We start from the raw sequence: 14,545 nt of genomic DNA, 5'->3' as shown, positions 1-14,545 counted from the left end.
GACCATCATGTGTTGACTGACCACCAGATGTCAGGCGATGGACTTTCTTAATCCTCACAATAACTCTTTCATGGATCCTATTTTACAGATGGGCAAAGTGAAGTTCAGAGAAGTTAAGTAATTTGCCCAAAGTCACACAGCACATAGGGTTGAAACTCTAACCTAGGACTTAAATCCAGATTTTTCTGCTGCCAAGTTGTATCTCCATGTAACAGGGTCGTTATAAAAACAGCCTGAGCCCTTGCTGAAGCAGCAGGTAACCTCACCTCTGTAGTAAAACAGGGCAATACTATAGTTAGCTGGGGTCATCTCTGTGCTAAAATCAATTTCCCCACCATCTAAGCTGATACACAGGACAATGAAGAGCTTATAACCACAGTCAACAATGTGGTCTGATGAGACTTCTACGGGATGTCGCTGTTTCTTCATGGTGACAGAGGCCCCATGGGTGAGGAGCCTGTGCTCACTCAGGTCTATTGAACTTTTTTGTTTTTTTTTAAAGTTTATTTATTTATTTTGAGAGAGAGAGAGAGTGCATACGCATGGGGGAGAGGTAGAAACAAAGAGGGAGAGAGAGAATCCCAAGCAGGCTCTGCAGTGTCAGCACAGAGCCTGATGCAGGCGGGGTTCAAATCCATGAACCACGAGATCATGACCTGAGCTGAAGTCAAGAGTTAGACGCTTAACCGACTGAGCCACCCAGGCGCCCCTCAGGTCTACTGATGTTTGACCAGCACGCCAGCCCAGGTAAACCCTGTTAATATGAATGTTAGAGCCACACCTGAGGCTGGAAGGCAACCACGAGGTGTAGTTTTGCTCAAACTATCTGCATCAACAGGATCAAAGACAATATTCTTTTTCTTGATATATTTTTCTCTTTGCAAAAAGAATATGGTCAACATAAAACACTGTGAAAACATGCCAATAGTATCTTTCCCCAAATTCCAAACCACCCCTCCTTCCAATGTACCCATTATGAATACAGTCTTGTCTACTCTCCCTGTGGGTCTGTATATGTGATTTATGTGTGTAAGTAACTTACATGTATAATATAAGCATGTGTCTTGTGTATGGGGGTAATTTACAAATGTACCTATAATTTTTATTTGCCCGTGCAATGTATCAAAATGAGGAGTTCCTATACATTCTGCCTTGTAGTTTGTAATCTGTTGTGAGCACTTACCCCTGTATGTCAATATTCTTTAGAACATGACTATAAGGGCTATGACATGTCATCACACCTTGATCATCTATCTAGCTGGACCCCGGGGTTGGATATCTAGAGGGACAGACTTATAACCAGTTGAGTTTTGGGATTTGGGGCCCCTTATCATTGAGGCAAAGAGGTCTGGGGTGACCAAATGGAGATGAGGATGAGAAAATAGGCAAAAGCCTCTCTCCACGCCTCCTTCTCCCAGAACCCCACACAGGGGCCCACAGTCCTTGAGTTCATTAGAAATGCCTGGGGGAAGCACAAGTGATAGAAGCACATTACATCTCTCAGGGCTCCGTGAAGCATGATGCTGCGTGGGATTGTGGAAGGCATTATTTATTTTCAAATGCACCTTGCCTCTAGGAGGCAGCCCATTCAGTATTTCCAGTGTGTCCATGCTGTTAGTCTAGTTAAGGACTTGGAGGTTAACATTTGTATGCTAGCTATTCAAGAGAAATTATCGGCTCAAGTGTATGCTCGAGGCTGGTTGGCAATTTGAGGCTGTATGCCAATTTTAAAAATAATAATACCCAGAGTCCTCATCGTTCCTCTTTAGAGAGATTCCAGGAAGAAGGAACATTATTTTCTTGTACAATTTGTCTGTATCTCTGCTCGTTATTCATGTGACCAACAGAGACTATGTCTTAACCCTGAACGCTCTGTGAACAAACAGGACTTCCCATCTGTGGCTTTAAGCCTCCTTGGTGTACCTGGACCTCACTTTTTCTCATAGTGCCAGATGTAACGAGGAAAATATATTGTTTTAAACTGCTTGCAGTGTGAGCAACAGCCAACACTCAGAAGTAAGCAAAATGTGCAGGGCGAGACCTCCTCCTTTGTTTAGCCAAGACTCTCGATAGGTAGGGTTACTAGAGGAAGTAAAGATCCCTTGGGCATAGCTTGGGTGAGAGAGATAAGGATAAAGAACAGTTAAATCGCTCTGCATAATAATTTGGGATGTGTCTGCTGGGGCCTGGAGAAAAGGGGTGAAATCGTAGAAGGGAAAGTGAGACCAAAGGGGTCCTAGCAATATGGTGGGAGGGAGGGACCCTAGTGGGAGGATGAGGCCAGTACTGCCATCAATCCCAGAGAAAGGGGGACCCATGGAGGCAGCAGGTGCATTGGGTCACTGAGCAGAAGTCAGGGAGCAGCATCTTAGGTGGTTCCCCAGAAGCTGACCTGAGACAGGATTTGAGTGCAAGCAGACAATTAGGGAGGTGATCCCCGAAATGCTGGTAAGGGGAGCAGGGTGAGAGATAAAGGGACGGCAGGAAGTGGCAACAAGCAGGACATCACTCTGGGCAGGTGGGGCTCAGTCTTGCCGGGCAGCTCTGGGAGACAGCACAGAACACACCTGAGTTAGCCCACCACTGAGGCAAAGGGGCTGGATTGTTTATCTACCAACTCCTCCACATCACCCGCTGATAGGCCCCTCCCCGGGACGCTTACTCCCCAGAATTCCAGCCTCCTCAGTGCGAAGAGGGAAGCCTCGGGCAGGAAGGTACAGGGGCTCGCAGTGGAATGCGGTCTACATGTCCTCAAACGGTGAGTGCCAAGAGCTGGCCGGTCACTGGTGAGGTCTGCTGTCGGCACCCAAGACTGAGACTCACCGGAAGGACTCATGAATTACCCTGCTACTACAGTTTGGTTGAAGGCTGGCCACATGAAGGTAGAAATGACATAAATAAATAAAATCAAAAATCTAATATTCGGGAGCCCCAGGGTCATCCAGTTCAAACCCATTATTTTACAGGCAGCCAGAGCCCAGAGGATTTCAGGGCATCTTTGTCTATACAGCCAGATAGAAGCAGGGGATTAGCAGGGGAAGGCCAAAACATTTAACCTTTCACACCCCTGGGAATCCAGGAAGGAAGTGATCCCAGTGGCCAGGTGAGATGGTTGCTGATAAATTCATAGAACAAACACTGCTAGGTTCCCAATGTTCACATCTAATCTGTATTGCAGGGAACTTACCATGGCCCAGCACTGTTCTAGAAGATTAGAACACAACAGGGAACAAAGGGGCAAAATTTTGGCCTTCAGGAATCTCACCCTTGAGAGGGAGAGATAGACAATAAACAAATAAGTAAAATATGTAGTATGTTGGTGACAAGCATATGGGGAAAAAAAGTCATGAATGGGGAAGGGGGTTATCTGGGGTGTAGGTGTGTGTGCTGTTAGATGAGTGGCCTGATGAAAACCCACTAAGGAGGAGACATTCGTGTAAAGATCTGAAGGGGCTATGTGGACATCTGGGGTAAGGGCAATCCAAAACAGAGGGAACAGCAGGGGTGCCTGGGTGGCTCAGTTGGTTAAGTGACTGACTTTGGCTCAGGTCATGATCTCACGGTTCGTGAGTTTGAGCCCCACATCAGGCTCTGTGCTGATAGCTAGGCCTGGAGCCTGCTTTGGATTCTATGTCTCCTTCTCTCTCTGTTCCTCCGCCACTCACTCTCTGTCTCTCAAAAATAAATAAACATTAAAAAATTTTTAAAAACAAAACAAAACAGAGGGAACAGCAAGTGCAAAGGCCCTGAGGTGGGCTGTGCTTTCCCAAGGGGCCAGTGTGGTTGGTACAGATCATAAGGGCTCTGGCTTTTACTGAGTGAGAAGAAAGTTCCTGTAAACTTCTGGGCAGAGGAGGGAGAGGATCTGAGTGGGCTGGATCACTCTGGAAGCTGTGTTGATACTAGAGTGAAGGAAGGGACAGAGAAAGAGAGACCAGTACCAGTTAGGAGGGTGGCTAATCTAGGTATGACATGACAGTGACTCACTCCAAGGTGATAGCAAGGGGCAAGAAGTGATTGGATGCGAAGTGCATCATTTTTAAGGGAAAGTATAAGTAAAATACACATTTGTGCCAGAAGTGATGTCCCAGATATCCATACCATACAAACCTAAGAGGCCAAGAAGAAGGCCAGACATGGACACTGCCTGTGTGCGGTGTGGGCTTAGAGAGGCGAAGGGTGGCATCCAGTGACTTGGCCAGCACCCCCCTCCTTCCTCCTTGTTCCTTTCCTTATGGCAAAGACCCTCTTTGAACTTTCCCTACTTTCCCCATGGAAGGTCTGTCCCATAAGGGGCCCAAAGCAGGAGTTCGGGCTGCAACTTTCCTATTTCATTATTTAAGGCAACTAACTCACTCTTGTCACCAGATATTGAATTGCAGGGGACTCTGAAGTCAGCATGGTCTTGTTACTGCCACACACCTCCTGAAGCTGGTTAATATTGTGGACTTTGTGAGGCCCAAACTGGTAGGCTCCTGTGTTTCCTTCTGCCCTTTTTTGGAAAGTGGGGGTGAGTGGTTATTTGGTATGTGTTAACGTTTGCTTGTTTAGAGAGCGAGCACGAAGCCGGGGAGGGGTGGGGAGAGAGAGAATCCCAAGCAGGCTGCACACCCATGCAGGGCTCCATCTCACCACCGTGAGATCATGACCTGAGCCAAAATCAAGAGTTGGACGCTTAACCAACTGAGCTACCCAGCCTTCCCTTGCTACTGTTTGGAAGTAAAAGCTGTTCTTAAAGACAGCTGATGTGACTTTCCACTTAACCCTTTTCAAGTTAAATGTCCTCAGAAGGGTCGGTGTGCGTTTGGACTGACGTAGGAAGAAATGTGGCAGCTCCCCGAACTAATTATGACTCGTCTTCACGTCCACACGGAACATCAATACTGTGCCTTCATCATGCCCAACAGTTGACTTAATGACACATCCTGGATATAAATCATTCTTTTCTAAACTCACTTTTCCCGGATAGTACTTCCATTAACATTGACTCATATGGCAAATTTGTACAAATTAGAACAAGATACATCCTCCAGACAGGTTGCAGATTCCTTGTGTCCAGATGTATCCGGACTGGATACAACTCCTTACTGGATATTGGAGACTAGGTGAGTGTAGCTGTTGTGCATTTTGGCCCCCCTCACCCAGCACCCTTGTGCAGCAGGGGTCCGCCCTATAGTATCCAGACTGAGCCCACGTGAGCGAGGCCTCCAAACGTCGAAGCCAGCTAATTACCTAGGTATTGTATGCATGAATTCCTGGAAAAGGTCTGCCATGACCAGCCCATACTTTCGGCCAGTTGCATGGGCTCCATGCAAGCTGGCTATTTTAAAGAACAAAATCGTTGGAGGAAGTATCAAACATGGGTGGAATATTTTGGGATGGAACTATCATGGAAATTATTTTGCTGTTGCTTATAATTTGTTGTGAGGTTCTCCAACTATGGAAGTGCCACAGACGCCCATGGCATCCTTTGTGTTATGCTTGGGAAGACTGTCTGCCTGCCCTCCCGGCCAGAGCTTGAGATCCAACAGCCAGCTTTTCCCTGAAAGCTGCAGCAGCCGAGGACATCAGTGCCCACCCATGTCCCCTTGGCCCTCACCGTCCCCAAGCGTGCAATGGCTCCCTATAGCAAGTGCTGGGGACTCATCGCCTGAGAGGTCCCTCTGGCTGCAGAAATGTTCTTGGTCCACTGCACCACGGGTATGGTCTGCTGGAGGATTTGATGTCCCCCGAAGCTCTCCTCAACTGGTGACAAAGCAGGTTTGAGGCCTTTCCTCACCTCTTGGGGGTGACAACTCTGAAGAATGTGCTTTTCATAGTGTCACAAGTTCCTGCAGGGGGACTGAGCCCCAGATGCCCCTGGCAGGAGCTTCTCATTAATACACACCTCTCGGTCTGTTTTCCACACCACCCTGCAGGCTTGTCCTGAACGTACTTCCAAACAACCTCCTTGCCTCGGGGTCTGCTCCTGGAGAAGCCCAGTTGCAAGCAGCTGCTTAAAGGACTAAGTACATTGATTCTTCCTTCAGCTCTTCTAATTCTTTCAGAGTCCAGTGTAGACGGGGAGTAATTTTCACAGAGGAATTGAACGTACGCAATGACAGTCAAATCAATCCCGCTCAGTGGGCAGAATAAGAACCGCTGTTATTTCTGCAAACCTAAATATGCTGACGCCCGCAAAATGCCAGAAAGAGAGAGGCTGTCAAAACAAAGATAACAGATACGAACGCACCAAAGCAGTCAGCCCTGGCTAGCGCCATCGACTCCCAGGTGAACGCGACTTCACCATGAGAAGTCCCGATTTGGAAAGTGTTTCAGGTGTTTCTCCTCGGAAACATCCTTCACAACCGTTACCCAGTTATGTTCCCACTCCCTCGGATCTCTCCCCATCTCCGTAACCACCTCTGTCCTACACTAAGTAGTGAGACTCTTACCAGGAAACAGTGGGACCCTGTCCACAATTACGGAGAAGCCCATCCTTTCCCTGCTGCACTAACCTTGGTCGTAAACCAAGTGGTCATATATGTGCAGGTCTGTTTCCCTGCTCTTAATTCTTTCCCTTTATCCACCAGTTTCTACCTAGGCTGCTAGTTGGTTCGTCTTCATGCAGCAAGTATTTATTCAGGTACAAAAAATTTGCTACAGTTTATTTAGAAAAGGCAGGATGGGGCGCCTGGGTGGCGCAGTCGGTTAAGCGTCCGACTTCAGCCAGGTCACGATCTCGCGGTCCGTGAGTTCGAGCCCCGCGTCAGGCTCTGGGCTGACGGCTCAGAGCCTGGAGCCTGTTTCGGATTCTGTGTCTCCCTCTCTCTCTGCCCCTCCCCCGTTCATGCTCTGTCTCTCTCTGTCCCAAAAATAAATAAACGTTGAAAAAAAAAAATTTAGAAAAGGCAGGATGAATGCTTGATTTTGCCCCTTTGTTTATAAGTTTCATTTATTTTTAATTTTTAAAAAAATGTGTTTATTTATGGGGCACCTGGGTGGCTCAGTCAGTTAAGTGGCCAACTTGGCCTCAGATCATGATCTCAAAGGTTCATGAGTTCAAGTCCCGCATCAGGCTCTGTGTTGATGGCTCAGAGCCTGGAGCCTGCTTCAGATTCTGTGTCTCCCTCTCTCTCTGCCCCTCTCCCACTCACACTCTGTCTCTCTCAAAAATAAATAAACATTAAAAAAATGTTTTTAAATGTTTTTATTTATTTTTGAGAGAGAGGGAGACAGAGCACAAGCAGGGGAGAAGCAGACAGAGAGGGAGATGCAGAACCCAAAGCAGGCTGCAGGCTCTGAGCTGTCAGCACAGAGCCCAATGCGGGGCTCGAACTCATAAATCGTGAGATCATAATCTGTGCCGAAGTCAGACGCTTAACCGACTGAGCCACCCAGGCACCACTGTTTATAAGTTTTAGAAATAGTTTTAATTTACCAGCATCCTTCAGTGGTGATCCATTGACTTTAAGTATCATCCAGAATTCATGTATTTAAACCTAATTGATACATTTCAGTCAATTGCAGTTATTAATCCCAACCGATGTTCAGAATGTCCTATCTTTGGGAGCCTCTTCTTGTTGAGTCATTTGGACGTGGCCCTATTGTTTTTTATAGCTTCCTTGCTCTCTAATACATTTGCAGCAATAGGTAATGGGCAGGTAGGGAGCCCTTGGGCAGCTTAAAATCTCACAAGCCTGACTGGGGGCTATGGGGAGTTCAGTGTGAGCAGCCATTTACGTACAACAGGTATGTTCGAGAGAGGGTGGCCCAGACCCAACACTAACTCCTCCACTCCCATAGGGTCGTCTCCAGGGTGATATGAAAAGGCCAAGCATACAGATTAGGAAGCAAGGGTGGGGGCGGGAGGGAAACACTAAAATAACAATAGCTAATATTTATGAAAACTTACTGTGTGCCAGAAGCTGGTCTAAGGTCTCTCCAAGTCCTAACTCATTTAACCCTCATAACGACACCGCGGGGTGGGCACTGTCGTTACGCCCATTTCACAGATGAGGAAACGGAAGCACGGAAAGGTTAAATAACTAGGCGGAAGCTACCAGGTCATATCAGGTCATGCCAGAAAATGATGGAGCCAGGAGACAAAGTCAGGGGCACTCTCCCAACCAAAATGGAAAAGAAGACCAGCACTCCTCCTTTGTGGATCGTTAAGGATTCTGTGGAGGGAGGGTGGGGGGTTGCAGCGCACGTGGGAATCTGCGCAGTCAGCATCCAGTGAGAGTTTTCGACCTAACTGACCTTGGGATGCCCAAGGTCAGTGATCCAGCCGCTAACCTCAGTTCCCCCTGCCTCCCTCCCCAGCAGTGTCCCTCCTAGTCTGCGCACCAGCCTCAGTGTCCGGCCCTGCTCCCGCCTTCCCTGGAGCATGGTGCTAGCTCCTTCCTTCCCCAGCATCCCCCAGAAATTCACTTCTCAGACCAAGGTGGGAATAGCACAAATAAGTTTCTGATGGGGGATTAGGAGGTGCTTTGCACATTTCCTCGAGAATCGCTATTTTGTAGAGGAGGAAGCTGAGTGGTTGAGTGTTTTGTTCTAGCCATGAAGCTAGCGACCTCTGGACCAGATTTCCGCTCAGATCTATCTCTCACACCACAGCCCTGTGCCTCACTCGTGCCCCACTGCTGCCCTCTGCTGGGCTCATGAGAGCACCTCCCTGATGTGCTGTAACCACGTGTTACCTACGCTTCCAGAACACGGTGTCCAGAGTGATCCCACCTGAGGAGGACGTTGGGGGGTGGGGGGGGGGGGGTGGGGGGGGACAGGGATGATATTTCTCATTCTCAAAGCCACGGGCAACGCTCCTCAAATCACATCAGTAGAAACTATTATTTTGCTATGAAGAACAGTATTAGGATAATTGGTGACGTTTGAATAAGGTTACATAAAAGGGACATCACGTCTATAACTTTCAAGCAATTTGGAAAAGTGTGTGTGCGGAGAGAGAGAGAGAATACTTGGGAAAATGTTAGCATTTGGGGAATTTGGGGAAAGTATGTAGGGAATTCTTTACTATTTTTACTCTTCTGTTCGTCTGAAATTATTTCAAATAAACTGTACTTTCAGGAAGCCACCCACCACAGCTCCCCTGAGAGTAGTCTCTAGCTACTGATGGAGTCTGTAGGAGACTACAAATTTCTGAGCCATGGGGCTCCCTCCTCGGCCCTTCTTCATGACAATAAGCCCAACCACCATGGTAGGTCCGGAGTACAGGGACCCTTGAGAGGAGGAAGAAGCTACCTCTTGGGCAGTAGCTACTAGGGGTCTTCACTTCCCACAGGACCCCATGTGCAGCCCTACTAAGGCACACGGGAATTTGTCACTGTAGGCAACGAGGGGAGACCCTCAAAAAGGATAAGCCTGTGTGTGTCCAGATACCGGTCAGCATAGTGAAGGGCCAGAAGTCATTTCTCGTGAGGTAGAATGAAGGGCATAAGATGGGGCGCTTGGGAAGAATAGAGCTGGGTGACAAGGAAAGGAGCTACCTGGGGGCACATAGGGAACACTATGGATCTCTGTCCAGCAAAATAGAAGCAGACTCAGTCTGTGAGATGTGAGAAGACACTATGAGCACTGAGTGGAGGTGCCGGGAGGCACAGGTCACTCTACACCGGGGCCATGGTGCAGAATGCCATCCAATGATTAATCCAGAAAGCTCACCTCAGGGCACCCTGGGGTGCCCACTGGGGACGCTCCCCCAAGAGGGTGCTGACCACCTACAGGGGGAGGGGGCGTCTGAGAGGGGATGGACTCACTGCAGGGAGTTCCAACCACTGCTTTTCAACCTTGGCCATACATTGGAATCACCCGGGAATTTCTTTAAACCACCCATGCCTGAGTCCCACCCCCAGAGATTCTGATGTAATTGGTCCAAGGTGCTGCCTGGGCATTGAGTTTTTGTTTTTTGTTTTTTAAGTTCTGCAGGTGATTCTAATGTGCAGGCAAGCTTGAGAATCACTGGCTTAGAAGGCACTACCTTCCAAGGCTCTTTGAATCTCAGAGAAATCAGGACCACATGAACAAGATCAGAGGGCCCATCTTTGCTGTAGGAATAACAGCTTCAATCACCTCAAAGAGAAATCAGAATGAACCCTGAACCTAGTCTCTGATGGATGTGCATCTGAGCCTGAAAATGCGCTTAGGTGTCTTGTTAAAGTTGAGAAGAGACATTAAGGGAAGGGCGGCATGGTTTTATTGCATTTGGGAGCAACCTGGGTTTGGGTTGATTTTGGAACTGGTACTGTCTTCTGGCAAATATGGGGAAGTAATGGCTTGTGGTTATGTCACCGTGAGGCCATCAGTCCATTCTCTGGGGCTTTCTACTCCAACTGCCAGTCCTCTGAACATCCAAATACAGAAGTCACTCTGGCTTTGTTTCCCTCTGCCACCTTCCCCCGGGAGACCAAAAAGGTAATGGCACCCTTCCTTCTCAAGGAAGGGGCACCCAAGCCTACAAAATTCTGGCCCCCTTCTCCAGAAGGAAGTTAGCAGCTACGGCTGCTGTGGCTGTCGGGTGGGAATGGGGCCACCTGAAGACAAACTCCATCCAGGCCTTTGTCCCGTGCCAACAGCTGGATGGTCTGAGGCTCCCTGAGAAAGGAAACACTGTCTCATTGAAGGGATGAGGGGAGAGGCCCCAGGTGAAAAGCGGATCCCCAAGTCCAGAATAACGAACAGAGGGCTTAGTTTTGGACTTCAACTCTTCCCCATCAATGGTCTCATCCTGGCTCCTGGCGCAGAATATTATCTACATCTTGGCCACCCCCCTGGACTGGACAACCCCACATGGGTATTTCACAGGCACATCAGTCCTATTGTGTCCAAAACCAAACGCCTGATCTTCCCTCTCTGCTCCACCCCCCACCCCAAATCTGTTCTCCCTCAGCCTTCTTCAGCCCCCCAAAATGGCAACACCATCCTTCTGGTTGCCCAGGCCAACAGCGTCATAGCCACCCTTCACTCCTCTCTTCTCTCCCATGCCACATAGAATCCTTCAGTCCCACCACACCACCCACACTGAGCCACCGTCTCCTGCCTGGACTGCCACTGGGTCCCCCTCTCTGGTCGTCCTCCTTCCAACCCCTCTGAAATCTGTTCTCAGCACAGCAGCTGAATGACTTTGAAAACATCCGATCAAGTTACTCCTTGGCTCCAAGCCCTCCAACAACTTCTCATCTCTCACAGAGTAAAAGCCCGTGGCCTTGGCCTCCATAATTACCCCCTATCTCTGGGACCTCATTTCCCACCACCGCCCCCTCCCCATTCACCCTGCTCCACCCCCACTGCAGCTCCTCGAGGATGTGTTGCTGTGCACCTGCCCAAACACGCCCCCCACACCCTTCAGTGCGTCCAGTTGCCCAAACATCCCTTTGGTAGCAAGGTCTTCCCGAGGGCCCTATTTAAAGCTGTAATCTCTCCCCACCAGCCCTCCCCTCTCCTGGCTATGTTTTCTCCAACTAACATACTACCTTTTCCAGGTGTCTGCCACCCACTCCTAAAATGAACTCCACAAGGACAGGGACTTTGTTGGCTCTGTGGCTGCATCCCCAGTGTCCGGACGGGCCAACCACAGAGCAGAGATCCCATGAGCGTGTGCTGAATGCGTGGAGATCATCAAGACCAGAGCACAGGGGCTCTGAGGTCGAAGGACACCAGGTGCAGACAACTGCAGGGGGTGTCACGGGGGATGGGCCCTGATACCACTGACTGGGGACCTCCTCAGAGCAAGCAGAAGGACCTCGTGGGCCTGGACGACAAGAGCCTTCAGCACATGGACTGGGGACCAGGGGCCCCACCATTTCTCCAGCACCACATGAGCCTTGGCTCCCACTACAACAGGGGGGCAGGCAGCCAGGGAAAACAACCAACGCTGGGCTTCTCATGAACCTTGGAAACCCACAGCTTGCAGTGAGATTTTGTTGGATTAAGAAAAGTAAGTAAATACGGGCTATTTTGCACCTTGACTATTGGGCAGCAATTCCTACCAGAAGATCCCCACTGAGGGTCCCTGTGGGCAAGCAAAGCAGAGGCCCCTTGCAAAATGCAAACACTGATGGTCCCTCCCGCGGGGCCGAGGTGCTAGCCTGGGGGTGGGGGGCGCTGGCCCACATGCTCCCAGGGCTGCAGACTCGGGGTGTCCTCCACCCTCCCACCAGGCCCACAGTCTTGCTGAGACAGCAGAATCTTAGGGTGGGACGGGAAGTAGGGGTTAGGCAGGCAGGGGGAGCCGGGGGAGGAGGAAGAGAAATCTGGCAGAGGATACAGCACGGAGGCAAGGAGGTGAGTGCCTGGGACAAAGTGGGGACGTGCACGGAGCACGGTTAGGAGAGAGCAGGGCCCAGGTGTGGGGTCAGAGGGCATGGCCTTGGGAACACACCAACAAGCCTCACTTGGACCTAAGGCCGCAGGAAAGCACCCACCTGAGAAAGCTTGTCCCTGCCAGAGTGGGCTGGTAGAGCCTGACTGGTGGAGGTGGCCAGACCGCAGGAAGCTGGCTGGCAGGCAGGGTGAAGGCAGGATGGGCAGCTGTGGTTACTGAAAACAGAACACTAGTTACCGGCTGGGGAACAGAACACTGGACTGGGGCAGGTGTGGGAAAGGGGCCAGGGTCTGGGTTTGGTCGTGCAAAGTCCACATGAAGGGGCCTCACAGCCTGTGTGGGCTAGCGATGTGGACTTGGGAATCGTGGAGATGAGTGTGGTAATGGGAGCCGTGGGAGTGGGGGAGAATACCCAGGACAGAGTTCAGTTGGAGGGGAAGAGGGCCTGGGGTAGAATGCCACCATCTGAGGGACAGGTGGAAGAAGGTACTCAGAAAAGTGGCTGAGGAGGGGCGCCTGGGTGGCTGGGTTGGTTAGGCGACTGACTTGGTTTCGGCTCAGTCATAACCCCCACAGTTCATGGGATCAGGCCCCGCGTTGGGCTCTGCGCCGACAAGCCCGTTTGGGATTCTCTCTCTCCTTCTCTTTTTGCCTCTCCCCTGTTCACTGTTTCTCTCTCGAAATAAACAAACACTAAAAAAAAAAAAAAAAAAAAAAGGTGGCGTGGAGGAGAAGCTGAGGAAGCCCGAGGAAAGCCAGGAGAGCAGGTTGTGAAGGCCAAGGGCAGAGTGTCTCTAGAAGCAGGCAGTTGTTGGCAGCATCCTGGGAAGGGACGCTGGTTCCACACAACCAGCCGCCCCCCAGCTCGAGCCAAGTGCGTCCGCCCCTGCTGCACCCCTGGTCTTCAACAGGCACTCCTCCCCCAACAGAAACCACAAGTGACACAGAATTTAATAGATGTTTATTTGTGTAACAGGAACACTCAGGTATATAAATAAGGTAAATACTTCCCAATGGACAATACATCATGTTGTGGAACCGTGCTGGAAAAGAATCTACACGTATTGTTCAACAGGGATCAGACAGCGTGCGGAGAAAGGTAAACGGTGGCTAACACACATGGACTGTGAACCACTAAGTTGGGTAAAGGGCACGGCGGCAGCACATGGGCTCACACCTATTGGGGGAGGCCCTAGGACTGCCAGGTGGGCTCCACACACGCCCAAGAGCTGCTCCAAGGTCACCCGTGTTTGAGGTCAAGAAAACCGAATGTCAATACCCTGTATATCCATGCAAGAATACCAAACCTCACCCACACAAGAGGAGCAGAGAAAGTGACCCTGAGGGGGCAGGGTACATATGGGCTAACCTCTGCGTGGCTCAGACACAGGCAGTGATAGGCAACATGTGACTGCCTGGCACTCCCCAAGGGAGGCCACTTCTGTTTGGGGGAACTTTACCCTTAAACAGATCCTCAGAATAGACAGAATTGAGGAGGAGGCCCATAGCTGTGCCCAACTCACCCAACGGCACAGGGCTCCCAGGGCTTCAACAGAGGGGACTCTTTCCTCTACCACTTTGATCTTCCCCTCCTCTCCTGGAAAGTATAAACACCAATAAAAATTAAAATTTGGTATCAGCATCAGCTCCAGAAGGTAGTCCACAATCCATGAGCTTTGCCTCTCCCCGGATGGGCTTCTGAGCCCTGTTCCTGACCCCTGCACCCACAAAACACACAGCCGGCCTCTGTCAGTCTGCCCTCAGCTGCAGGACTCCTGGCCTCTCCTTGGCTCCTGTGGTCTCTCGGCTGTCCTCTGGCTGGACAACAGCAGCTCTCTGCGTCCTGTCCCTCACCTGTTCTCTTGGCTCCAAGTCCTCTGGTTTTATTGGCTCTGATGTCTGTTCAGCTCTTCCCCTTTCTAACCAGTCCCCAGGCACCCAGCTAGTGTGACTTAAGGCAGGAACACGGTGCTCTGTGTATGGATGATTTAAATGAAACGGCACACGAAGGGCGTCTTTTAAGAACAGGTATGCACGTTCTGCCCGCTAGAACTCCCTTCCTATTCTGGCGTTTCTAGGCACAAAGGCAGCAAGCCCAGTACGTGAACCTAATGGAGGTGAGAAATAGACGTGTTCCAGGAGCCAAGGACAAAGACAGCGATGCGGACGATATCAGACACAATTTCACCCGGAACAGAATCACCAGGGGACTAAGCCCAGCTAAGC

The sequence above is a fragment of the Lynx canadensis genome, chromosome A3 (genome assembly GCF_007474595.2).
Source record: "Lynx canadensis isolate LIC74 chromosome A3, mLynCan4.pri.v2, whole genome shotgun sequence".
NCBI lineage: Eukaryota > Metazoa > Chordata > Mammalia > Carnivora > Felidae > Lynx > Lynx canadensis.
The sequence above is the reverse complement of the archived record's forward strand: the minus strand, read 5'-3'. Positions refer to the sequence as shown.